Source organism: Bombina bombina, chromosome 1 (assembly GCF_027579735.1).
Source record: "Bombina bombina isolate aBomBom1 chromosome 1, aBomBom1.pri, whole genome shotgun sequence".
Classification (NCBI taxonomy): Eukaryota; Metazoa; Chordata; class Amphibia; order Anura; family Bombinatoridae; genus Bombina; species Bombina bombina.
Genome location: NC_069499.1, coordinates 1,183,381,644 through 1,183,409,453, shown reverse-complemented (window position 1 = coordinate 1,183,409,453; position 27,810 = coordinate 1,183,381,644).

Sequence of the window (27,810 nt, the reverse complement as noted above, 5' to 3'; positions counted from 1 at the left end):
CATATACTTATGCTTTGTTTTTTTATTTATCAGTCATTCACTGTACTTTCTGTATAGAGCTGCAATGTTTGGTGCTGTACTATAAGTAAACAATTGGTAATTACTTACCTATTAATTATAAAGCACCCACAGTTTACACAGCTCTTATTAATGAGGATGAACACAAGTTTAAATATATATTCTATACAGGGGTGTATTTTGGTCTAGTCCAACTAGGTCTGAGTCTTGGGCAGCCATATTTTAGGGGACCAGCACAATTTGAAGAAATTGGTTTATTGGTGCTTTGACACTCTCATGCCTCCAATATAAATAGGATAGGCTAAAGGTGGCACACATAAGGTGGATAATTACTCTGTAAGATTTTCTGTGTGCATGCAAGTTAAAAGTAAATAATTAAAGGGATACTAAACCCACATTTCTTTCTTTAATGAGTTAGCTAGAGCATGCAATTTTAAGCAACTTTCTAATTTACTCCTATAATCTTTTTTTGGTTCTCTTGCTATCTTTATTTGAAAGCAAAAATGTAAGCTTAGGAGTTGGCCACTTTTTGGTTCAGCAGCTAGGTTGTGCTTGCTGATTGGTGGCTAAATGTAGCCCCCAATCAGCAAGTGCTATCCAGGGTTACTGAACTAAAAATGGGCCGGTCCCTTAGCTTAGATTCCTGCTATATATAAATAAAGATAGCAAGAGAATGAAGAAAATGTGATAATAGGAGTAAATTAGAAAGTTGCTTAAAAATTGCATGCTCTATCTGAATCACAATTTTTTTGGGGTTTAGTATCCCTTTATCTGCTCAATTTGTTACTATATTTGTGAGAAACACATATGAGACAAATATAAGCTAAAATAGGTGTATGTGGGGATAGCAAATTTAACAGTGCCTAGGGCAGCATAACATCTAAATATGCAGCTATGGCTGAAATGATACTAGTTTACAAGGTACACAGGCAGGGTCGAAACTACAGGGGGAGCAGAGGTCGCAGGTGCGACTGGGCCCCTGAGGGTGAGGGCCCAGCTTAAAAAAAAAAAATATATATATATATATATATATATATATTTTTTTTTTTTTTTTAATTTTTTTTTAATAAAAAACATTAACCTACCACTGCCTGCACTGATATCATGTGAGTGTGACAGGACTACAGGGGTTAGTGTTTCTGTTTTACCCATTGGTGTTTATGTTTGTGTGTATGGTGTGTATGTATGTGACTGTGTGTGTATTTATTTATGCATGTATGTGTGTTTGTGTATGTTTGTGGAACCAGCAAATTACAGACCTTGTTACTACAGCATGGGGGGTGGGGGGTAAACAGTGTCACTATACAGTACCACTATATACAGTATGGGGGCTGGACCATGTCACTGACTACTTTGGTCACTTTATAAAGTACTGGGCGGGTAGGGTCAGGCCAGCCATCTCACCGGCATATTACAGACTGTGTCACTAATTTACTATATACAGTACTGGGGGGTTAAATAGTGTCACTATATATATACAGTAATAGGGGGTCAGACCATCTCACAGACTGTGGGTACAGGGTACCTCCTTTTGCAGACATGTAATCTGATTCACATTTTTTTTCTGTGTTAAATGTAAAAAACTAAATATGTATTAAATTCACCTTTTTTGGAGGGGGGAGGGGTGGTGGGGGGCCTTCATTAGATTCTTGCACCTGGGCCCTGTGGTTTCTAGTTACGCCTCTGTACACAGGTATGAGGATAATGGAGACCCTATTTGAGAGGACAGTGTTTCTGATCAGAGAGGTACATGTATCTTCTTGAAAGCATCGGATTTAAGAGACACAAAGTGAGCAGCATCTGTAATGGGGGACACATTAGGCTTGTAGTATAATTATCCAGGTTGTGTCTCCTCATGTTATAAGCCAGACTTATAGGGGGGGGGGGGGCATGTGTCTCAGTGTAAGTGTGCTATTTTCTGTTTATTTGTATGTGTGTGAGTGTGGTTAGAACTGTTTGAGCAAGTGTTTGTATGTCAGTGTGTGAGGGCCATGTGTGACTGTGTTTATGGGTCATATCTACCCACCAGAAATAAATTAAACAGGGAAAAAAATTTGGCCCATGATTCTGTTTTGTATCTTTGTTTTTTTTTGTTTGTTCTGTGAACATACTTTGACACTCTGCTGTTCCCTGGAAATGTATTGTTTTCACTGCTTTCCTCTAAATGAAGATTGAAGTGCCTTTAATCACATTGAAGCTCAGGAAGTGTCCCCAGACTAAATGGCAAAACTAACCTTTTCATGTCATATCATGAGGCACATACATCAGGAAATGCCACAGAACATTGATTGCAACCATGTAACAGAGAATTCCCTTATGTTATAGCCAAGTGTTACATATTTTGGAGTAGAAAAAAAGTTTTACACATATACATTGGCATCAGACAATGCTCACAGCTCATTTGTACCACATGATCATGTCTGTAAGTCTTTAGATTTGCTTTTCTAGGTTAGACAAACCTCCCAGCATCCCTAGACTATATGGTCCAAATAGATCAACTTGCATTTACTCCCAAAATCACACCTCCATAAACCATTAAATCTAGTAAATCTGGCATAACATCCTGTATTGTTTAAATTAAACTCACCCATACCTCCATGAGCAATCTGAAGATTAGACACATTTTTCACACATCAGACCAAAAAAATTTGTTTTCCAATTTTTTTATTTAAATGATATGAAAGTGATATGAAACTCAAATGAGTTCTCTCATGATTCAGACAGAGCAGGCAAATTCAAGAAACTTTTTAATTGACTCCTACGATTAATTTTTCTCTGTTGATATCTTTATTTGAAAAGCAAGAATTTAAGCTTAGGAGCCGACCCATTTTTGGTTCAGCACCTGGGTATCAATTGCTGATTGGTTGGTGGTTAAATTTAGTAAAATCAGCAAGCGCTACCCAGGGTCTGGGTCATTCTGTTTTTTTAAATAAAAATAGCAAGAGAACGAATAAAACTTTATAATAGGAGTAAATTAGAAAGCTGCTTAAAATTGCATGCTCTGTCTTAATCATGAGAAAAAAATGGGTTTCATATCCATTTAATTGTCTTTGTTTTTCTTTTAATTCTTTATGTTTCTTTATTGCTCCCATGTCATAGATTAGAACTGGGACATTAGTTTAGAGGGTGTTATGTTTTATTTTCAGGGGGGGGAGTGTCAGTCAGTGCTTGGCCTGGAACACACCGTATCAGCTGAAAATGAATGGATTATTTGATATGATATCCCAGAGAACAGAAATCAGACCACACAGCAATCAGTCTAGCATCTGCTCTGTTTATTAAAAGATGAACAAAACTTCTTATAGGCAATCATGACAGTATATAGGGTTAACATGACGACACGTTCATGACAACGTCATTTTACATAGTATTTGTCAGGAAAGAAATAAGCTCATGATTATAATTGCATAAAATAGAGTTTTGAGAAGAAATGTTTCTATAACCATAATAAAGGTACATCTGGGCCCACACCAAGGCCGTGTAAGCATCTTATAGAGATAACAGCTTCCAGGCGCATCGCCAGGAACATTTACAAGGCCAATCTAGCTATACAAAGATTCATAACATCTACATATTCTCACTACATAGTAAACTGCTATAATAAATGTTTCTTAGACAAGATGGATGCCTAAGACAAAATGGCAACTAGAACAAGATGGCATCGGTAAGGCTAACATGTCCTAACATACCACCCTTTTATTCTATCAGAATAACATAAAATAGAAAAGCACAGAAAATTAGTAAATCCATTAACAACAATATAAGCCTAATACTTCGGTATAACATGAATCAATGTGAGAATACTGTTAATATGATTTTACATTTACTGCTATCTTTTTATAGGCCAATAGGACACAATTGGTCACTGCACATAGGTATGGCCCCTCCAATACTCTCCGTCTACCTCCCAGTATCCTCAAACTACTGGTCTATTTGCACAATGACCCAACCAGCCCCCTATCTACCCCCAAACAACACTGCATCTTTATTTCTCCACCTGCATTGCAACCCCCCCCCCCCCATATTTCCGACAGTTTCTTGCTCTGTACATTCTCCACAGTGAAGCCTGACATGGGAACAGCACAAGTGTCTCTGGGTGGCCTCTGATCACTTTAAGAACAGTCTTTGTCCTCTCAGAGCTCCACCTTCCTCAAAGACTGTGCTTCAAAACCATAGTCCATTTGCAGTATGGGTGCTTATCTAGTGTTCTTTTGCAGGTAGATGCTGGAAGTCTGATGGTTTGTTCATGGGGTAGACAAGGAAAGCCAGTGGATCCCCATAGCAAACAGACACTCGAGTCAGAAGGAGTCTAAGAAGGAAACAAAACAGCACAAGATGAGCACACACACTGATACAATCACAATTATGTCCAAATAAAACTTATTTCACCTTTTTGTAAGCATCACAATTCCTTTAATAGCTTAACTTATCCTATGTAATTTGTGAATATATAATACAAACTAAATACATTGAAACTTTTACAGAGAATAACTCACAGCTTCTCTATACAATTTAAATGATACTTCATTAATACTGAGCAAGTGAAAACTGCTAGACTTCATCAAGAGGATGAATGGCTATGCTAAGTAACTTATGCTAAGGCCTGCCCTGCAACATAAATGAAAAGTAAAACAGTCAATAAAAATATTTTCTTTAAAATGAATTTCTTCAGGCTTTCTCTTTGAACTACTAAAAATAAAATAAACTAGTGTTCCTTTATTCTGCAAAGCTACTATATGTAATGTTTATAATTCTCCAACTATGATCTTAATAGTCAGCAGTCTCATCTGATATAAACACTACTAGTTTACTAATTATTTTATGCAACCTAAATTCTCTTGCACTCCTGTATGAGGAAAGAATACAATCATAACATTATTAAAACTACAAAATCTTTTAAAGGTAAACACATCCTTATGGTAAGATAATTCCTTTCATTGACAAACCTTTACAAAACTCAAATTGCAGATACCATACCAGTTAATAAAAGGGAAAAATACATTTGCTTTCATAACACAGCTCCAATAAGAGCCATTGTAGGTAGAAAATATACCATCAATATAACTATAATTATGCTACTCCCTAAACAAATATTTCTCTGTATAATTAATATAAATTTCTAGTTGAGACGTGTCCTCACTGTGTTCCACAAGGCTGAAGGGTCTAAAATATTCTGATATATTGCAGCATTTTCTTTAAACTATAAAGGTGCAAACATATTCTCTATACTCAATGGGCCATTCAATAGGTTACAAAACTGCAAGGTTTAGAGTTACACTTATCTAGAGGGTTACTTTGTTTAAGTACATAAACTACATTGTGTACTAATACAAATAAGGCATACTTTTCTGCAGACAAAGCTATATGACTTCTTATAACTAATATGATCAACAAAAATAACACAATTACAAGAGAATACAAGACAAGCAATATTAGTAAACAAGTTAAAACAATACTCCCCTAATTTAACTGTGGATGACTCTGTAACACTGTAACAGGTCCTCAATTCCAACAGGCAAGGCACAGTCCAGAGAAGGATAGTCTTTATTTTCTGAAGACACACATCATAGGAAACAGTCATAGATTACCCAGAGTCCAGTTCAGTGGCTGGTACCAGCATGCAAAATAAAGAATGGATCCAAAGATAGTTCAGCAACTTTTACTGCAGTATGGTGGTTAAAACAAACTTGACAAAAGGTCTTTTATCTTAATTTTTTCTTTTCTTTACCTAGGCACCAGGCACTTCTTTGTTTAAAAGGTTTACTTGCATTCAATCTTCAATCTTTTGGAGGGTGTACTATGGAATTTTATCTGTACAGATTTTACCTAAATATGAAAAACTCAAAAATAATTTAGTTAGTGTTTCTACTCTATGGATACAGCTTCATGATCTCATCCTGCAAATAAAAATATTGTGTTAAGAACAAAATAGAAAAATAAAAACATTTTAGGTTAATTTTCTTACTTAAAACAATCACCCAAATCACATAAGGATACTCAGCAATACTCAGCAATACTTCCCCCTTTGTTTGCGTGAAACGCCCTATGTGTCACGCAAACACAATATAACAGCAAACTAAAAGACAATTCATGCACTCTGTAGTATACTATTCTTAAAATCAGGCAAAATCAAATACACCTCAATATTCAATATTCCATTCATACAGCACCCTACCACACACATTCACTAAAAATAAAAACATAACATTCTCTTAGAAAACACTTAAAACCAACTGTCCATTCCACAAAACAAAACATTAACAGCCGGCACAGACTTTTAAAGGGACAGTCAACACCAGAATTTTTGTTGTTTAAAAAGATAGATAACCCCTTTATTGCCCATTTCCCAGTTTTGCAAAACCAACACTGTTATATTAATACACTTTTTACTTCTGTGACTAACTTGTATCTAAGCATCCTCTGACCGCCCCTAATCACATGACTTTTAGTTATTATCTATTGACTTGCATTTTAGCCAATTAGTGCAGTGTCTGCCACTAGCCACGGGCGTGATCACAATGCTATCTATATGGCCTACATGAGCTTGTCCTCCCCTGCTGTGAAAAGTAAATAAAATAGAGGCGTCCTTCAAGGGCTTAGAAATTATCATATGTGCCTTCCTAGGTTTGCTTTCAACTAGAATACCAAGAGAACAAAGCAAAATTGTTGATAAAAGTAAATTGGAAAGTTGTTTAAAATTACATGCCCTATTTGAAAAATGAAAGGTTTTTTTGGACTTGACTGTCCCTTTAACAACCAGAATCAACCTGAAATTCAACACATATACTTACACATCACTGAAACACAGCACTAGCAAAACACTACAAATAATTAAAATCCTATAACAACTTTCTATGCCCTAGATTTGCAAATTCTACCATGCACAATACTATGAGATCACACTAATGATGCAATCACTTCAGAAGATCAATAAAGTCCAGTTGCATATTTACAAATAAAATCCCTAACCATAAATTTACAAAGGAACACACAAACACCTAAGTACTATATTCTGGGAAAGGTCAGATAATAATGGTACAGCCACTGTTCGATATAGCCCCTGCTTGCATGCACAGTGCAAATCCACTGTTAAATAAATCATTTTTGTCACAAATAATTTATGAAAAGTTCTAGAATCCAGTCTATATTTTTACATAACCAAGATTTTAATAAATACACAATTATTTGATTTAACTTTTTTTTTATATAATTTGATATTCACCATTTTGCAGCTCTCTAACTAAATATAACAATTGTATACAACAAAATGAGCTTTCTAAAAGAATAATAATAACAATTTATACTAATAGATTAAAAGGACAGTTTGTCCAAAAATTTCCCCTTTAAATTGTTCCCAATAATCCACTGTCCTAATAAAAATGTATACTGACGTCCATTGAATAGCCTAAGCAAACACAGCCTGCATAAAAAAAACACACACACTCACAGTGGGGTGCAGGATAGTTAAAGGGACATTTTACCCAAATATATTTTTATTTGAAACTGCTGACATAGTTAAATATACTAGTGCTTGGCAAACAATAAACCTCATTTTCTTTCTCTGTAAATCTTTTTTGAAATCTCAGATTTTATATCAGTTTGCCTGTACCCCTTTAAATATTTTCTCTTTTTTTTTTTTTTTCCGCTAGTCTCACAGATCGCAACACAAAGATTGCAGGCAGCTGTCATCAGTTCAGTTTGCCTTACAGAGAGAATTGTCTGCTATCTAAACAGCAGATTTCATATAATATATACAAGGAAAGGTCTCTGCACAAGGTGGAGATGTAACCAAACTATTGTAAAACAAACATACGCCTAGATTTAGAGTTTTGCGGCCAAAGGGGTGCGTTAGCTACGCGTGCTTTTTTCTGGCCGCACCTTTTAAATACCGCTGGTATTTAGAGTTCACAGAATGGCTGCGTTAGGCTCCAAAAAAGGAGCGTAGAGCTTATTTAATGCAACTTCAACTCTCGATACCAGCGGTGCTTACGGACGCGGCCAGCTTCAAAAACGTGCTCATGCACGATTCCCCCATAGAAAACAATGGGGCTGTTTGAGCTGAAAAAAAACCTAACACCTGCAAAAAAGCCGCGTTCAGCTCCTAACGCAGCCCCATTGTTTGCTATGGGGAAAGACTTCCTAAGTCTGCACCTAACACCCTAACATGTACCCCGAGTCTAAACACCCTAACCTTACACTTATTAATCCCTATTCTGCCGCCCCCGCTATCGCTGACCCCTGCATATTTTTTTAACCCCTAATCTGCCGCTCCGTAAACCGCCGCTACTTACATTATCCCTATGTACCCCTAATCTGCTGCCCCTAACACCGCCGACCCCTATATTATATTTATTAACCCCTAATCTGCCCCCCATAACGTCGCCTCCACCTGCCTACACTTATTAACCCCTAATCTGCCGAGCGGACCGCACCGCTATTATAATAAAGTTATTAACCCCTAATCCGCCTCACTCCCGCCTCAATAACCCTATAATAAATAGTATTAACCCCTAATCTGCCCTCCCTAACATCGCCGACACCTAACTTCAAACATTAACCCCTAATCTGCTGACTGGAGCTCACCGCTATTCTAATAAATGTATTAACCCCTAAAGCTAAGTCTAACCCTAACACTAACACCCCCCTAAGTTAAATATAATTTAAATCTAACGAAATAAATTAACTCTTATTAAATAAATTATTCCTATTTAAATCTAAATACTTACCTGTAAAATAAATCCTAATATATCTACAATATAAATTATAATTATATTATAGCTATTTTAGGATTTATATTTATTTTACAGGTAACTTTGTATTTATTTTAACCAGGTACAATAGCTATTAAATAGTTAAGAACTATTTAATAGCTAAAATAGTTAAAATAATTACAAATTTACCTGTAAAATAAATCCTAACCTAAGTTACAATTAAACCTACACTACACTATCAATAAATAAATAAAATAAAATACCTACAATTACCTACAATTAAACCTAACACTACATTATCAATAAATGAATTAAATACAATACCTACAAATAACTACAATTAAATAAACTAACTAAAGTACAAAAAATAAAAAAGAACTAAGTTACAAAAAATAAAAAAATATTTACAAATATTAGAAAAATATTACAACAATTTTAAACTAATTATACCTACTCTAAGCCCCCTAATAAAATAACAAAGCCCCCCAAAATAAAAAAATGCCCTACCCTATTCTAAATTACAAAAGTTCAAAGCTCTTTTACCTTACCAGCCCTGAACAGGGCCCTTTGCGGGGCATGCCCCAAGAAATTCAGCTCTTTTGCCTGTAAAAAAACACATACAATACCCCCCCCAACATTACAACCCACCACCCACATACCCCTAATCTAACCCAAACCCCCCTTAAATAAACCTAACACTAAGCCCCTGAAGATCTTCCTACCTTATCTTCACCTCACGGGGTATCACCGATCGGTCCTGGCTCCAAAATCTTCATCCAACCCAAGCGGGGGCTGGCGATCCATAATCCTGCGGCTGAAGAGGTCCAGAAGAGGCTCCAAAGTCTTCATCCTATCCGGGAAGAAGAGGCGATCCAGACCGGCAACCATCTTGATCCAAGCGGCATCTTCTATCTTCATCCGATGAGGAACGGCTCCATCGTGAAGACCTCCAGTGCGGACCAATCTTCTTCTGACGATGTCCAACTGAAGAATGACGGTTCCTTTAAGGGACGTCATCCAAGATGGCGTCCCTCGAATTCCGATTGGCTGATAGGATTCTATCAGCCAATCGGAATTAAGGTAGGAAAATTCTGATTGGCTGATGGAATCAGCCAATCAGAATCAAGTTCAATCCGATTGGCTGATCCGATCAGCCAATCAGATTGAGCTCGCATTCTATTGGCTGATCGGAACAGCCAATAGAATGCGAGCTCAATCTGATTGGCTGATTGGATCAGCCAATCGGATTGAACTTGATTCTGATTGGCTGATTCCATCCCGGTGAGGTGAAGATAAGGTAGGAAGATCTTCAGGGGCTTAGTGTTAGGTTTATTTAAGGGGGGTTTGGGTTAGATTAGGGGTATGTGGGTGGTGGGTTGTAATGTTGGGGGGGGTATTGTATGTGTACAGGCTAAAGAGCTGAATTTCTTGGGGCATGCCCCGCAAAGGGCCCTGTTCAGGGCTGGTAAGGTAAAAGAGCTTTGAACTTTTGTAATTTAGAATAGGGTAGGGCATTTTTTTATTTTGGGGGGCTTTGTTATTTTATTAGGGGGCTTAGAGTAGGTGTAATTAGTTTAAAATTGTAATATTTTTCTAATGTTTGTAAATATTTTTTTATTTTTTGTAACTTAGTTCTTTTTTATTTTTTGTACTTTAGTTAGTTTATTTAATTGTAGTTATTTGTAGGTATTGTATTTAATTCATTTATTGATAGTGTAGTGTTAGGTTTAATTGTAGGTAATTGTAGGTATTTTATTTAATTTATTTATTGATAGTGTAGTGTTAGGTTTAATTGTAACTTAGGTTAGGATTTATTTTACAGGTAAATTTGTAATTATTTTAACTATTTTAGCTATTAAATAGTTCTTAACTATTTAATAGCTATTGTACCTGGTTAAAATAAATACAAAGTTACCTGTAAAATAAATATAAATCCTAAAATAGCTATAATATAATTATAATTTATATTGTAGATATATTAGGATTTATTTTACAGGTAAGTATTTAGATTTAAATAGGAATAATTTATTTAATAAGAGTTAATTTATTTCGTTAGATTTAAATTATATTTAACTTAGGGGGGTGTAAGTGTTAGGGTTAGACTTAGCTTTAGGGGTTAATACATTTATTAGAATAGCGGTGAGCTCCAGTCGGCAGATTAGGGGTTAATGTTTGAAGTTAGGTGTCGGCGATGTTAGGGAGGGCAGATTAGGGGTTAATACAATTTATTATAGGGTTATTGAGGCGGGAGTGAGGCGGATTAGGGGTTAATAACTTTATTATAATAGCAGTGCGGTCCGCTCGGCAGATTAGGGGTTAATAAGTGTAGGCAGGTGGAGGCGACGTTGAGGGGGGCAGATTAGGGGTTAATGAATATTATATAGGGGTCGGCGGTGTTAGGGGCAGCAGATTAGGGGTACATAAGGATAACGTAGGTAGCGGCGCTTTGCGGTCGGCAGATTAGGGGTTAATTATTGTAGGTAGCTGGCGGCGACGTTGTGGGGGGCAGGTTAGAGGTTAATAAATATAATATAGGGGTCGGCGGTGTTAGGGGCAGCAGATTAGGGGTACATAAGTATAATGTAGGTGGCGGTCGGCAGATTAGGGGTTAAAAAAATTTAATCGAGTGGCGGCGATGTGGGGGGACCTCGGTTTAGGGGTGCATAGGTAGTTTATAGGTGTTAGTGTACTTTAGAGCACAGTAGTTAAGAGCTTTATAAACCGGCGTTAGCCCAGAAAGCTCTTAACTACTGACTTTTTTCTGCGGCTGGAGTTTTGTCGTTAGATTTCTAATGCTCACTTCAGCCACGACTCTAAATACCGGAGTTAGAAAGATCCCATTGAAAAGATAGGATACGCAATTGACGTAAGGGGATCTGCGGTATGGAAAAGTCGCGGCTGAAAAGTGAGCGTTAGACCCTTTAATGACTGACTCCAAATACCAGAGGGCGGTAAAAACCAGCGTTAGGAGCCTCTAACGCTGGTTTTGACGGCTACCGCCCAACTCTAAATCTAGGCCATAGAAAATCATCCAGGTCTGATGCAAATAGCACTGCCCTTTTATCAGGGTGTTCTAGGGAAATTGAGCTGAACTACAAAGAAGGAGGACAAAAAAATGCAAAAAAAAAATATATATTTTACAAACTACTACATTTATGTTTTAATCTCCTTTACTTATTTAATACAGTGTTATTGCTGCTCATGAACTCCTTCCCCTGAGTGAACCGGTCCTTTAAGTAATAAAATTACAATTTTCCATTGCTCTGTCTAAGCACTGAGCTCCGGTTTTACAGACAAATATAAGATAAGGAACACAATGAGATATGCTTATTATCTGAAATGCAACCCATTGCAATTAACTGTGTTTTGAAAGCACAAAACCAGCTACTTCAGTTCAGTTTGCCTTACAGAGAGAATTGTCTGCTATCTAAACAGCAGATTTCATATAATATATACAAGGAAAGGTCTCTTCACAAGGTGGAGATGTAACCAAACTATTGTAAAACAAACATAGAAAATCATCCAGGTCTGATGCAAATAGCACTGCCCTTTTATCAGGGTGTTCTAGGGACATTGAGCTGAACTACAGAGAAGGAGGACAAAAAAATGCAAAAAAATATATATATTTTAAAAACTGCTACATTTATGTTTTAATCTCCTTTACTTATTTAATACAGTGTTATTGCTGCTCATAAACTCCTTCCCCTAAGTGAACCGGTCCTTTAAGTAATAAAATTACAATTTTCCATTGCTCTAAGCACTGAGCTCCGGTTTTACAGACAAATATAAGATAAGGAACACAATGAGATATGCTTATTATCTGAAATTCAACCCATTGCAATAAACTGTGTTTTGAAAGCACAAAACCAGCTACTTCATATGTACAAATAAACTTGCAAATGCAATTTCTCCTACATTTTATACTATGAAGCTTGTATAACAAGTCATTGAAAATACATTAATGTAAAAACTATTTTACAGTGTACTGTACCTTTAAGGACTAACCCTTTATACCATGTATATTACATTTTCAAACTAGCCATGTTTAAGATACTTGTCCTATTTACCATGAAAACTTTACTTCTTCGCTGTATCATAACCTGCATATTTTAAATAAGAGCCGTGACAGCATAAATAAGATTACACAGTTATATGTTACCAATTTATATTAAAACTCTACTTAATCTACTTGCAACAGAAACAGACCCAAATACTTTAGATACATTTAATAGCATACAGCGTATAGTCTTTTCTATTCTCCTGTGTTTAACTCCTTGCATGAATCTTACATTACATCCACAACATACTTGAATCAACCTGTTAATCTTTTTCATTTACCAGAACGTGACTGAAAGTCACACAAACATCCGCACATTTACAAATCCCTTAATTAGTTAACTTGCAAAAACAATATATTTATATGCCGCAACAGGTGGATAGTCTTTATTTGCTTAAAACAATTATCACTCAAAACTAAAAAAATGCTATTAATAACACACATAATTAAGAACATAGATATGACTTTAAAATCAAGTTACAACAATAACACTTCAAAATACCTCATGACAACGTCCGATTTCTTAGCTAAGAAACTAACCTGAATAATTACCATTCAGAAAGAAAAAATGCACCAAGGTCATTTTTACAGCGATACACACACAAGCTCATATCAACTTGCATACCATAAATTCACTCCCAACATTTATTCTAAAGCAATATCAACATACATCAAACTTTTAGTGACACAGAAAACACATTAACAGTCTCTTTCCCCCCTTCAATCCATCCTAAATGCCTCTGCTAGGCTATTCCACCTCTCCCAATGCTCTGTATCTGCCGCACCCCTCTGTGAGTCCCTTCACTGGCTCCCAGTCACAGCAGAATTATATTCAAAATTCTCACTCTGACATACAAAGTCCTTACCAATGCAGACCCCCATACCTGTCCTCACTCATCAACAAATATACTCCAGCCCGTCCCCTAAGATCCAACAATGATCTACTCCTTGCCTCTTCTACCATCACCTCCTCTCATGCTAGACTACAGGACTTCTCTCATGTGGCACCAACCCACTGGAATGCACTTCCTCGAGCTGTCAGACTTTCCCCCAACCTCTCCTCCTTTAAACGCTCCCTAAAGACCTTCTTGTTCAGGAAAGCCTATAACCAAATCAGTAACTAATGAATTCCACTTGCCTAATAGTTGCCCTCGTCTAACTTCACACTAACATCATTTCCACCTTTGCAGTCCCCAACTCCTGTTTCTCATCCTCCTACCCATTTAGATTGTAAGTTCCCACGGGAACAGGGCTCCCAATTCCTCCTGTATTTGTTTGTTAAATTTTGTCTGGTGTCTCATATTGTACTGTCCTTTTATCTTTGTTACCTATGAACAGCGCTGCGGAATCTGTTGGCGCTTTATAAATAAAGAATAATAATAATAATAATAATAACATACCAAAGACATTTAGGAATACAATAAGATTAACTTTCCACCAAATTTAAAATGTATTTGAAAGTGTCCGAATTTACAAGGAATGGCCATTTTCCCAGCAGATTGAAACATAAACAAAGTTTAAAGGGACAGTCTAGTATAAATTATACTTTCATTATTCAGATAGGACTTTTAATTTTAATCAACTTTCCAATTTACTTTTATCATCAAATTTGCTTTTTTCTCTTGGTATTCTAATTTCTAAGCCTTTGAGGGCTGCCTCTTATCACAGGCTTTTTAAATCTCTTTTCAACACGAAGAGACAGAAAGTACACGTGGGCCATATAGATAACACTGTGTTCAGGCACAGGGGGTTATTTAAGATTTAGCACAAAAGAATGCTAAATGCAAGACAATAGATAATAAACAGTCACAGTCTTGTGATCAGGGGGCTGGAAGAAGGTTCCTAGATACAAGGTAATCACAGAGGTAAAAAGTATATTAATATAACTGTGTTGGTTATTCAAAACCGGGGAATGGGTAATAAAGGGAAGGATTATCTATCTTTTAAAACAATAAAAATTCTATGGTAGACTGTCCCTTTAAACAGGATAATACATCCTCAGATTTTTTGGTTTAGAGTAAATCTTTTACACGTCATACAAGACACAGTGAGAACCGACAGACCAACACTCATTACACAACACTACCCCCCCCCTTTCTCTACTCATAACTTTTCTGAATGCAGGAGAAAACTTCAGCATGCACAGCTTTGTGCCTTGAAATGAAACTGTTAACCCCTTTGTAGACATTAAATATGTAATAACATTCTCCTCTTCTCTATGCATTATTATCAATATTTTGCTATGAGCAGACCCCATTTTTTTAACAACACAATAAGAGCAGCACTTACTTTAATATTCTTAAGCACATCATAGCACAGCACAGTTATATGGCAGTATCAGCATAAGCAATCAAGCAAAAGCAGCACCAAATACCAATTCAATTCCAGTGATAGGTAACAAAACTCTACTATAGGAATATATAGGGAAAACGTCAACACAGATGAGACTCTAACTCACCGTAACACAGCGATGTCATTCTGCCCGGGAAACTTAAACCGCCTGTCAAGTACACGCTAACTTTTTTCTGCGCGCTTCACCAGACAGGACTGCACACCTGTCTACACTAGCAGGACTGTAACCTGTTTAAAGGGGTAATACAAATGCCGGCAGGGCTGGAAGCTCCGCAAAAACCTGCGCCTCCACCGCAGGAACCCCTTATCAATTATAAAAGGACTTTAACCCTTTATATATACATATATCACTAACACCTTTTTTTTAAAAAATAATAACAATTTAGGTTCAGATTCACAGAGGGAAAAGCAGAGTAAAAAACACTTATCTACTTACCCAGTGCAAATCCCACTTCTGACACCAGAATTGTTAGGTGTTGTTTTCAGGAGGGGAGAGTGTCAGTCAGCGCTTGGCCTGGAACACACCGTATTAGCTGGAAATGAATGGATTATTTGATAGGATATCTCAGAGAACAGAAATCAGACCACACAGCAATCAGTCTAATATCTGCTCTGTTTATTAAAAGATGAACAAAACTTCTTCTAGGCAATCATGACAGCATATAGGGTTAACATGATGACATGTTCATGACCGCATCATTTTACACAGTATTTGTCAGGAAAGAAATAAGCTTATGATTATAATTGCATAAAATAGAGTTTTGAGAAGAAATGTTTCTATAACCATAAAAAAGGTACATCTGGGCCCACAGCAAGGTCGTGTAAGCATCTTATAGAGATAACAACTTCCAGGCGCATCGCTAGGAACATTTACAAGGCCAATCTAGCTATACAAAGATTCATAACATCTACATATTTCTCACTACATAATAAACTGCTATAATAAATGTTTCTTAGACAAGATGGATGCCTAAGACAAAATGGCAATTAGAACAAGATGGCGTCGGTAAGGCTAACATTTCCTAACAGAGGGGTTGATGAAGAGTCAGAAGTATGAACATTAGATAAGGCTAACCCTGTTTGTATGTTATTTCTCTATGTAAGGTAAGGCTAACCCTGTTTGTATGTTACTTCTCTGTTAGGTAAGGCTAATCCTGTTTGTATGTTATTTCTCTTTGTTAGGTAAGGCTGACCCTGTTTGTATGTTATTTCTCTATGTTAGGTAAAGCTAACCCTGTTGGTATGTTATTTCTCAGTGTTAGGTAAGGCTAACCCTGTTTGTATGTTATTTCTCTATGTTAGGTAAGGCTAACCCTGTTTGTATGTTATTTCTCTATGTAAGGTAAGGCTAACCCTGTTTGTATGTTATTTCTCTATGTAAGGTAAGGCTAACCCTGTTTGTATGTTATTTCTCTATGTTAGGTAAGGCTAACCCTGTTTGTATGTTATTTCTCTATGTAAGGTAAGACTAACCCTGTTTGTATGTTATTTCTCTATGTTAGGTAAGGCTAACCCTGATTGTATGTTATTTCTCTATGTAAGGTAAGGCTAACCCTGTCTGTATGTTATTTCTCTGTTAGGTAAGGCTAACCCTGTTTGTATGTTATTTCTCTATGTAAGGTAAGGCTAACCCTGTTTGTATGTTATTTCTCTATGTAAGGTAAGGCTAATCCTGCTTGTATGTTATTTCTCTATGTAAGGTAAGGCTAACCCTGTTGGTATGTTATTTCTCAGTGTTAGGTAAGGCTAACCCTGTTTGTATGTTATTTCTCTATGTTAGGTAAGGCTAACCCTGTTTGTATGTTATTTCTCTATGTAAGGTAAGGCTAACCCTGTTTGTATGTTATTTCTCTATGTAAGGTAAGGCTAACCCTGTTTGTATGTTATTTCTCTATGTTAGGTAAGGCTAACCCTGTTTGTATGTTATTTCTCTATGTAAGGTAAGACTAACCCTGTTTGTATGTTATTTCTCTATTTTAGGTAAGGCTAACCCTGATTGTATGTTATTTCTCTATGTAAGGTAAGGCTAACCCTGTCTGTATGTTATTTCTCTGTTAGGTAAGGCTAACCCTGTTTGTATGTTATTTCTCTATGTAAGGTAAGGCTAACCCTGTTTGTATGTTATTTCTCTATGTAAGGTAAGGCTAATCCTGCTTGTATGTTATTTCTCTATGTAAGGTAAGGCTAACCCTGTTTGTATGTTATTTCTCTATGTAAGTTAGAAAAGTGTTTAAGCAGAGCGCTGGTTTATAAACAGGATACCACACAACTTACAAGTAAGAAAAGATCCTTCTATCTTTTCAAAAATGTAGTAAGAATTATGGTGATAGTAAGTGCGCTAAAAGAAAGCTAAAGGTATCCAATATTATCCGGTATTAAAAAGATATGTATAAAAGTGGAAAGTGTGATAAATGTGTATAATTCACAGTCAAAAATAAAAAAGGGGGTGTGAGGGGAAAAAAAGGGGTCTATGCAAAAAAATGACAGTGTCCGCAAAAAATAAGTGATATTGTATCTTGGGAAGAACTAATATAATCTTCTAATCATGATGTGCTAAAAATTCAAAATATGTAACAATAAGTGATGTGTCTATATATTGGTGTAATAATATCAAACTTTAGATAGTGTATGTGGGAAAAAAACAATACGTTAAATTGTAACGAAAAAACTATAATATCCAAAAAATTATAATATCCAAAAAATTATGCAGCCTAAATCATATATCAAAAATATTTATTTATACACACTCACAAGCAAATAGAAGGGGACGTCTCCCCTAATAAAAAAGTAGTAAAAACAGATTTAAGCAAGTAGAAATTCAATTCTAAAAAATCAGACTTTGCTGAGAAAATGTGTTAAAAAATCCACAATATTGTGCAGAGAGAGACAGTTCCTTATAGCATCCGAACCTTTCGTTGTTGCTTTATAGGTAGATTTTACTGACCAAGTTCAGGATTTAGAAAAAGTGTAGGCTCCTTATAGTACTATACAGTCATTCAACTTTATTGGACTTATTGCTTTAGGATACTTTCTACTTACTTCACCACCCGTGTGGCAACGATATCACCTGTACAGCTCCAAGTATCCAAACTGAGTCAGTGCGCCGCGTGTATCTCGGCGTCTGACGTCATCGGCAAACTTCAGCCGCTGTCACCGTAATAGTTGGCTTTTCTGGATATTATAATCCTAGGTGGTTTTGGAGATAATCACTTCTTGTATTTCCAACAGAGATAGTTCCCTGCACTTAGTGCTAATTGCACGCAGGAAAAAGATGGATGTTGAGAAATGTAAATAACCCGGGTTAAAGTTGAAAAAATCCTTAAATATAGAATGTCCTCATTCAAGTAGTAATGTCAGATAACACAGCCACTCAGATCAACGCGTTTCGCTCGCCAGGGAGCTTTTTCAAGATCTTGGATATTGGATACCTTTAGTTTTCTTTTAGCGCACCTACTATCACCATATTTCTCTATGTAAGGTTAGGCTAAACCTGTTTGTATGTTATTTATCTATGTAAGGTAAGGCTAACCCTGTTTGTATGTTATTTCTCTATGTAAGGTTAGGCTAAACCTGTTTGTATGTTATTTCTCTATGTTAGGTAAGGCTAACCCTGTTTGTATGTTATTTCTCTATGTAAGGTAAGGCTAACCCTATTTGTATGTTATTTCTCTATGTAAGATAAGGCTAACCCTGTTTGTATGTTATTTCTCTATGTAAGGTAAGGCTAATCCTGCTTGTATGTTATTTCTCTATGTAAGGTAAGACTAACCCTGCTTGTATGTTATTTCTCTATGTTAGGTAAGGCTGACCCTGTTTGTATGTTATTTCTCTATGTAAGGTAAGGCTAACCTTGTTTGTATGTTATTTCTCTATGTTAGGTAAGGCTAACCCTGTTTGTATGTTATTTCTCTATGTAAGGTAAAGCTAACCCTGTTTGCATGTTATTTCTCTATGTTAGGTAAGGCTAACCCTGTTTGTATGTTATTTCTCTATGTTAGGTAAGGCTGAGCCTGTTTGTATGTTATTTCTCTATGTAAGGTAAGGCTAACCTTGTTTGTATGTTATTTCTCTATGTTAGGTAAGGCTAACCCTGTTTGTATGTTATTTCTCTATGTAAGGTAAAGCTAACCCTGTTTGTATGTTATTTCTCTATGTTAGGTAAGGCTAACCCTGTTTGTATGTTATTTCTCTATGTTAGGTAAGGCTAACCCTGTTTGTATGTTATTTCTCTATGTTAGGTAAGGCTGAGCCTGTTTGTATGTTATTTCTCTATGTAAGGTAAGGCTAACTTGTTTGTATGTTATTTCTCTATGTTAGGTAAGGCTAACCCCGTTTGTATGTTATTTCTCTATGTAAGGTAAAGCTAACCCTGTTTGTATGTTATTTCTCTATGTTAGGTAAGGCTAACCCTGTTTGTATGTTATTTCTCTATGTAAGGTAAGGCTAACCCAGTTTGTATGTTATTTCTCTATGTTAGGTAAGGCTGACCCTGTTTGTATGTTATTTCTCTTCGTTAGATAAGGCTAACCCTGCTTGTATGTTATTTCTCTTCGTTAGGTAAGGCTAACCCTGTTTGTATGTTATTTCTCTATGTAAGGTAAAGCTAACCCTGTTTGTATCTTATTTCTCTATGTTAGGTAAGGCTGACCCTGTTTGTATGTTATTTCTCTTCGTTAGATAAGGCTAACCCTGCTTGTATGTTATTTCTCTTCGTTAGGTAAGACTAACCCTGTTTGTATGTTATTTCTCTTTGTTAGGTAAGGCTAACCCTGTTTGTATGTTATTTCTCTATGTAAGGTAAAGCTAACCCTGTTTGTATGTTATTTCTCTATGTTAGGTAAGGCTAACCCTGTTTGTATGTTATTTCTCTATGTTAGGTAAGGCTGACCCTGTTTGTATGTTATTTCTCTTCGTTAGGTAAGGCTAACCCTGTTTGTATGTTATTTCTCTTCGTTAGGTAAGGCTAACCCTGTTTGTAAGTTATTTTTCTATGTTAGGTAAGGCTAACCCTGTTTGTATGTTATTTCTCTATGTAAGGTAAGGCTAACCCTGTTTGTATGTTATTTCTCTATGTAAGGTAAGGCTAACCCTGTTTGTATGTTATTTCTCAGTGTTAGGTAAGACTAACCCCGTTTGTATGTTATTTCTCTATGTAAGGTACGGCTAACCCTGTTTGTATGTTATTTCTCTATGTAAGGTAAAGCTAACCCTGTTTGTATGTTATTTCTCTATGTAAGGTAAGGCTAACCCTGCTTGTATGTTATTTCTCTTCGTTAGGTAAGGCTAACCCTGTTTGTATGTTATTTCTCTTCGTTAGGTAAGGCTAACCCTGTTTGTATGTTATTTCTCTATGTAAGGTAAGACTAACCCTGTTTGTATGTTATTTCTCTATGTAAGGTAAGGCTAACCCTGTTTGTATGTTATTTCTCTATGTCAGGTAAGGCTAACCCTGTTTGTATGTTATTTCTCTATGTTAGGTAAGGCTAACCCTGTTTGTATGTTATTTCTCTATGTAAGGTAAGGCTAACCCTGTTTGTATGTTATTTCTCTATGTAAGGTAAAGCTAACCCTGTTTGTATATTATTTCTCTATGTAAGGTAAGACTAACCCTGTTTGTATGTTATTTCTCTATGTTAGGTAAGGCTGACCCTGTTTGTATGTTATTTCTCTATGTAAGGTAAGGCTAACCTTGTTTGTATGTTATTTCTCTATGTTAGGTAAGGCTAACCCTGTTTGTTTGTTATTTCTCTATGTAAGGTAAAGCTAACCCTGTTTGTATGTTATTTCTCTATGTTAGGTAAGGCTAACCCTGTTTGTATGCTATTTCTCTATGTTAGGTAAGGCTAACCCTGTTTGAATGTTATTTCTCTATGTTAGGTAAGGCTAACCCTGTTTGTATGTTATTTCTCTATGTAAGGTAAAGCTAACCCTGTTTGTATGTTATTTCTCTATGTTAGGTAAGGCTAACCCTGTTTGTATGTTATTTCTCTATGTAAGGTAAGGCTAACCCAGTTTGTATGTTATTTCTCTATGTTAGGTAAGGCTGACCCTGTTTGTATGTTATTTCTCTTCGTTAGATAAGGCTAACCCTGCTTGTATGTTATTTCTCTTCGTTAGGTAAGGCTAACCCTGTTTGTATGTTATTTCTCTATGTAAGGTAAAGCTAACCCTGTTTGTATGTTATTTCTCTATGTTAGGTAAGGCTGACCCTGTTTGTATGTTATTTCTCTTCGTTAGATAAGGCTAACCCTGCTTGTATGTTATTTCTCTTCGTTAGGTAAGACTAACCCTGTTTGTATGTTATTTCTCTTTGTTAGGTAAGGCTAACCCTGTTTGTAAGTTATTTCTCTATGTTAGGTAAGGCTAACCCTGTTTGTATGTTATTTCTCTATGTAAGGTAAGGCTAACCCTGTTTGTATGTTATTTCTCTATGTAAGGTAAGGCTAACCCTGTTTGTATGTTATTTCTCAGTGTTAGGTAAGACTAACCCTGTTTGTATGTTATTTCTCTATGTAAGGTACGGCTAACCCTGTTTGTATGTTATTTCTCTATGTAAGGTAAAGCTAACCCTGTTTGTATGTTATTTCTCTATGTAAGGTAAGGCTAACCCTGTTTGTATGTTATTTCTCAGTGTTAGGTAAGACTAACCCTGTTTGTATGTTATTTCTCTATGTTAGGTAAGGCTAACCCTGTTTGTATGTTATTTCTCTATGTTAGGTAAGGCTAACCCTGTTTGTAAGTTATTTCTCTATGTTAGGTTAGGCTAACCCTGTTTGTATGTTATTTCTCTATGTTAGGTAAGACTAACCCTGTTTGTATGTTATTTCTCTATGTAAGGTAAGACTAACCCTGTTTGTATGTTATTTCTCTATGTTAGGTAAGGCTAACCCTGTTTGTATGTTATTTCTCTATGTTAGGTAAGGCTAACCCTGTTTGTATGTTATTTCTCTATGTTAGGTTAGGCTAACCCTGTTTGTATGTTATTTCTCTATGTAAGGTAAGACTAATCCTGTTTGTTTGTTATTTCTCTATGTTAGGTAAGGCTAACCCTGTTTGTATGTTATTTCTCTATGTAAGGTAAGGCTAACCCTGTTTGTATGTTATTTCTCTATGTAAGGTAAGGCTAACCCTGTTTGTATGTTATTTCTCAGTGTTAGGTAAGACTAACCCTGTTTGTATGTTATTTCTCTATGTAAGGTACGGCTAACCCTGTTTGTATGTTATTTCTCTATGTAAGGTAAAGCTAACCCTGTTTGTATGTTATTTCTCTATGTAAGGTAAGGCTAACCCTGTTTGTATGTTATTTCTCAGTGTTAGGTAAGACTAACCCCGTTTGTATGTTATTTCTCTATGTTAGGTAAGGCTAACCCTGTTTGTATGTTATTTCTCTATGTTAGGTAAGGCTAACCCTGTTTGTAAGTTATTTCTCTATGTTAGGTTAGGCTAACCCTGTTTGTATGTTATTTCTCTATGTTAGGTAAGACTAACCCTGTTTGTATGTTATTTCTCTATGTAAGGTAAGACTAACCCTGTTTGTATGTTATTTCTCTATGTTAGGTAAGGCTAACCCTGTTTGTATGTTATTTCTCTATGTTAGGTAAGGCCAACCCTGTTTGTATGTTATTTCTCTATGTTAGGTTAGGCTAACCCTGTTTGTATGTTATTTCTCTATGTAAGAATAGTTAAGTGTTTAGGAGCGCCTATTAAAAGGCTAAGTCTAAAAAGGGTATAAATAAATAAAAATATGTCGTTAAGTATACCAGCACAAGGAGCCCAAGTGTGTAAAGGGTATTTACAAGTTTAATATAGCTTTTAAATTAACAATTTATTAAGGCAATATCTTAGTGTCTATAATCGCAAACAGATTTACAAAAGCATAAAAGTATATGGATCCATATCACTTCATAGATAAACAAAAAACATTCACTGGTGTACTGTATCTAATAAAATCAATTTTACAGTCTATGATAAAATTGGTCTGGATAAAGTCAAAAGGATGTACAAATGATACAGTAAAATACAGTAAAATACAATAGAATAAAATACAGTAAAATACAATAAAATACAAAAATAATGCGATAAAATTCAGAAATGATGTAAAAAAGCAGAAATGATGTAAAAAAGCAGCCAATGGGGATAGGTCGTGTGGCCTAGGATAAAAACAAATATGTGAAAAAAGTCTTCCTGATTTGATTTAAGAAAAAATGTGATATTCTTTTTGAAAAATAAAGTGAAATTTTGTGAAATTTTGTATTTAGCCTGATGAAGGATGTGATAAAAATGTGTAAGTCCCCTCGTGAGAAGTCAAAAGGTGTCCAAAATTAAGTCAATAATCCACAAAAAAAAAAAAAAAAGTCACTTATAAAAAACAAAAATCCAAAATGTCAAAAAATGATGAAATCCAAAAGAATTTAGTAGTGATAGTGTGATGTCCAATAAAAGTCAAAAAATGCCACCTGTGTTTATGGATCAAACTGTGAATAACTGAAAAAATGGAAATCCAACTGACCAATTTCTTGAAAATATTGGATGTAAGAAACAATAAATATAAAAAAGATATATAAAAAAGAATTATGAAAAATGTTTATAAAAAATGTAAGACGATCCAATCCCTGTGAAAAAAGAAAAGTACAACATAGAGCAGTATCGTTTAAAATACGTTTGCACAAGTAGAAATAAAATTCACCATATATGCCTTTCGGCCCACCAATAGGGCCTTTATCAAGACTGATATATGGTTGGTGAGAGTGCTTGCACCAACCATATATCACCAACCATATATCAGTCTTGATAAAGGCCCTATTGGTGGGCCGAAAGGCATATATGGTGAGTTTTATTTCTACTTGTGCAAACGTATTTTAAACGATACTGCTCTATGTTGTACTTTTCTTTTTTCACAGGGATTGGATCGTCTTACATTTTTTATAAACATTTTTCATAATTCTTTTTTATATATCTTTTTTATATTTATTGTTTCTTACATCCAATATTTTCAAGAAATTGGTCAGTTGGATTTCCATTTTTTCAGTTATTCACAGTTTGATCCATAAACACAGGTGGCATTTTTTGACTTTTATTGGACATCACACTATCACTACTAAATTCTTTTGGATTTCATCATTTTTTGACATTTTGGATTTTTGTTTTTTATAAGTGACTTTTTTTTTTTTTTTGTGGATTATTGACTTAATTTTGGACACCTTTTGACTTCTCACGAGGGGACTTACACATTTTTATCATATCCTTCATCAGGCTAAATACAAAATTTCACAAAATTTCACTTTATTTTTCAAAAAGAATATCACATTTTTTCTTAAATCAAATCAGGAAGACTTTTTTCACATATTTGTTTTTATCCTAGGCCACACGACCTATCCCCATTGGCTGCTTTTTTACATCATTTCTGCTTTTTTACATCATTTCTGAATTTTATCGCATTATTTTTGTATTTTATTGTATTTTACTGTATTTTATTCTATTGTATTTTACTGTATTTTACTGTATCATTTGTACATCCTTTTGACTTTATCCAGACCAATTTTATCATAGACTGTAAAATTGATTTTATTAGATACAGTACACCAGTGAATGTTTTTTGTTTATCTATGAAGTGATATGGATCCATATACTTTTATGCTTTTGTAAATCTGTTTGCGATTATAGACACTAAGATATTGCCTTAATAAATTGTTAATTTAAAAGCTATATTAAACTTGTAAATACCCTTTACACACTTGGGCTCCTTGTGCTGGTATACTTAACGACATATTTTTATTTATTTATACCCTTTTTAGACTTAGCCTTTTAATAGGCGCTCCTAAACACTTAACTATTCTGTTTAACTCCCTCTTGGGTATCTAGAGACCCTCTCGTTATAGGAGCTTAAGTCTTGTAAGTTAGCGCCGTAGGAAAGACCATACACCATCACAGTATCCATTTCTCTATGTAAGGTAAGACTAATCCTGTTTGTTTGTTATTTCTCTATGCTAGGTAAGGCTAACCCTGTTTGTATGTTATTTCTCTATGTAAGGTAAGGCTAACCCTGTTTGTATGTTATTTCTCTATGTAAGGTAAGGCTAACCCTGTTTGTATGTTATTTCTCTATGTAAGGTAAGGCTAACCCTGTTTGTATGTTATTTCTCAGTGTTAGGTAAGACTAACCCTGTTTGTATGTTATTTCTCTATGTAAGGTACGGCTAACCCTGTTTGTATGTTATTTCTCTATGTAAGGTAAAGCTAACCCTGTTTGTATGTTATTTCTCTATGTAAGGTAAGGCTAACCCTGTTTGTATGTTATTTCTCAGTGTTAGGTAAGACTAACCCCGTTTGTATGTTATTTCTCTATGTTAGGTAAGGCTAACCCTGTTTGTATGTTATTTCTCTATGTTAGGTAAGGCTAACCCTGTTTGTATGTTATTTCTCTTCGTTAGGTAAGGCTAACCCTGTTTGTAAGTTATTTTTCTATGTTAGGTAAGGCTAACCCTGTTTGTATGTTATTTCTCTATGTAAGGTAAGGCTAACCCTGTTTGTATGTTATTTCTCTATGTAAGGTAAGGCTAACCCTGTTTGTATGTTATTTCTCAGTGTTAGGTAAGACTAACCCCGTTTGTATGTTATTTCTCTATGTAAGGTACGGCTAACCCTGTTTGTATGTTATTTCTCTATGTAAGGTAAAGCTAACCCTGTTTGTATGTTATTTCTCTATGTAAGGTAAGGCTAACCCTGCTTGTATGTTATTTCTCTTCGTTAGGTAAGGCTAACCCTGTTTGTATGTTATTTCTCTTCGTTAGGTAAGGCTAACCCTGTTTGTATGTTATTTCTCTATGTAAGGTAAGACTAACCCTGTTTGTATGTTATTTCTCTATGTAAGGTAAGGCTAACCCTGTTTGTATGTTATTTCTCTATGTCAGGTAAGGCTAACCCTGTTTGTATGTTATTTCTCTATGTTAGGTAAGGCTAACCCTGTTTGTATGTTATTTCTCTATGTAAGGTAAGGCTAACCCTGTTTGTATGTTATTTCTCTATGTAAGGTAAAGCTAACCCTGTTTGTATATTATTTCTCTATGTAAGGTAAGACTAACCCTGTTTGTATGTTATTTCTCTATGTTAGGTAAGGCTGACCCTGTTTGTATGTTATTTCTCTATGTAAGGTAAGGCTAACCTTGTTTGTATGTTATTTCTCTATGTTAGGTAAGGCTAACCCTGTTTGTTTGTTATTTCTCTATGTAAGGTAAAGCTAACCCTGTTTGTATGTTATTTCTCTATGTTAGGTAAGGCTAACCCTGTTTGTATGCTATTTCTCTATGTTAGGTAAGGCTAACCCTGTTTGAATGTTATTTCTCTATGTTAGGTAAGGCTAACCCTGTTTGTATGTTATTTCTCTATGTAAGGTAAAGCTAACCCTGTTTGTATGTTATTTCTCTATGTTAGGTAAGGCTAACCCTGTTTGTATGTTATTTCTCTATGTAAGGTAAGGCTAACCCTGTTTGTATGTTATTTCTCTATGTTAGGTAAGGCTGACCCTGTTTGTATGTTATTTCTCTTCGTTAGATAAGGCTAACCCTGCTTGTATGTTATTTCTCTTCGTTAGGTAAGGCTAACCCTGTTTGTATGTTATTTCTCTATGTAAGGTAAAGTTAACCCTGTTTGTATGTTATTTCTCTATGTTAGGTAAGGCTGACCCTGTTTGTATGTTATTTCTCTTCGTTAGATAAGGCTAACCCTGCTTGTATGTTATTTCTCTTCGTTAGGTAAGACTAACCCTGTTTGTATGTTATTTCTCTTTGTTAGGTAAGGCTAACCCTGTTTGTAAGTTATTTCTCTATGTTAGGTAAGGCTAACCCTGTTTGTATGTTATTTCTCTATGTAAGGTAAGGCTAACCCTGTTTGTATGTTATTTCTCTATGTAAGGTAAGGCTAACCCTGTTTGTATGTTATTTCTCAGTGTTAGGTAAGACTAACCCTGTTTGTATGTTATTTCTCTATGTAAGGTACGGCTAACCCTGTTTGTATGTTATTTCTCTATGTAAGGTAAAGCTAACCCTGTTTGTATGTTATTTCTCTATGTAAGGTAAGGCTAACCCTGTTTGTATGTTATTTCTCAGTGTTAGGTAAGACTAACCCCGTTTGTATGTTATTTCTCTATGTTAGGTAAGGCTAACCCTGTTTGTATGTTATTTCTCTATGTTAGGTAAGGCTAACCCTGTTTGTAAGTTATTTCTCTATGTTAGGTTAGGCTAACCCTGTTTGTATGTTATTTCTCTATGTTAGGTAAGACTAACCCTGTTTGTATGTTATTTCTCTATGTAAGGTAAGACTAACCCTGTTTGTATGTTATTTCTCTATGTTAGGTAAGGCTAACCCTGTTTGTATGTTATTTCTCTATGTTAGGTAAGGCTAACCCTGTTTGTATGTTATTTCTCTATGTTAGGTTAGGCTAACCCTGTTTGTATGTTATTTCTCTATGTAAGGTAAGACTAATCCTGTTTGTTTGTTATTTCTCTATGTTAGGTAAGGCTAACCCTGTTTGTATGTTATTTCTCTATGTAAGGTAAGGCTAACCCTGTTTGTATGTTATTTCTCTATGTAAGGTAAGGCTAACCCTGTTTGTATGTTATTTCTCAGTGTTAGGTAAGACTAACCCTGTTTGTATGTTATTTCTCTATGTAAGGT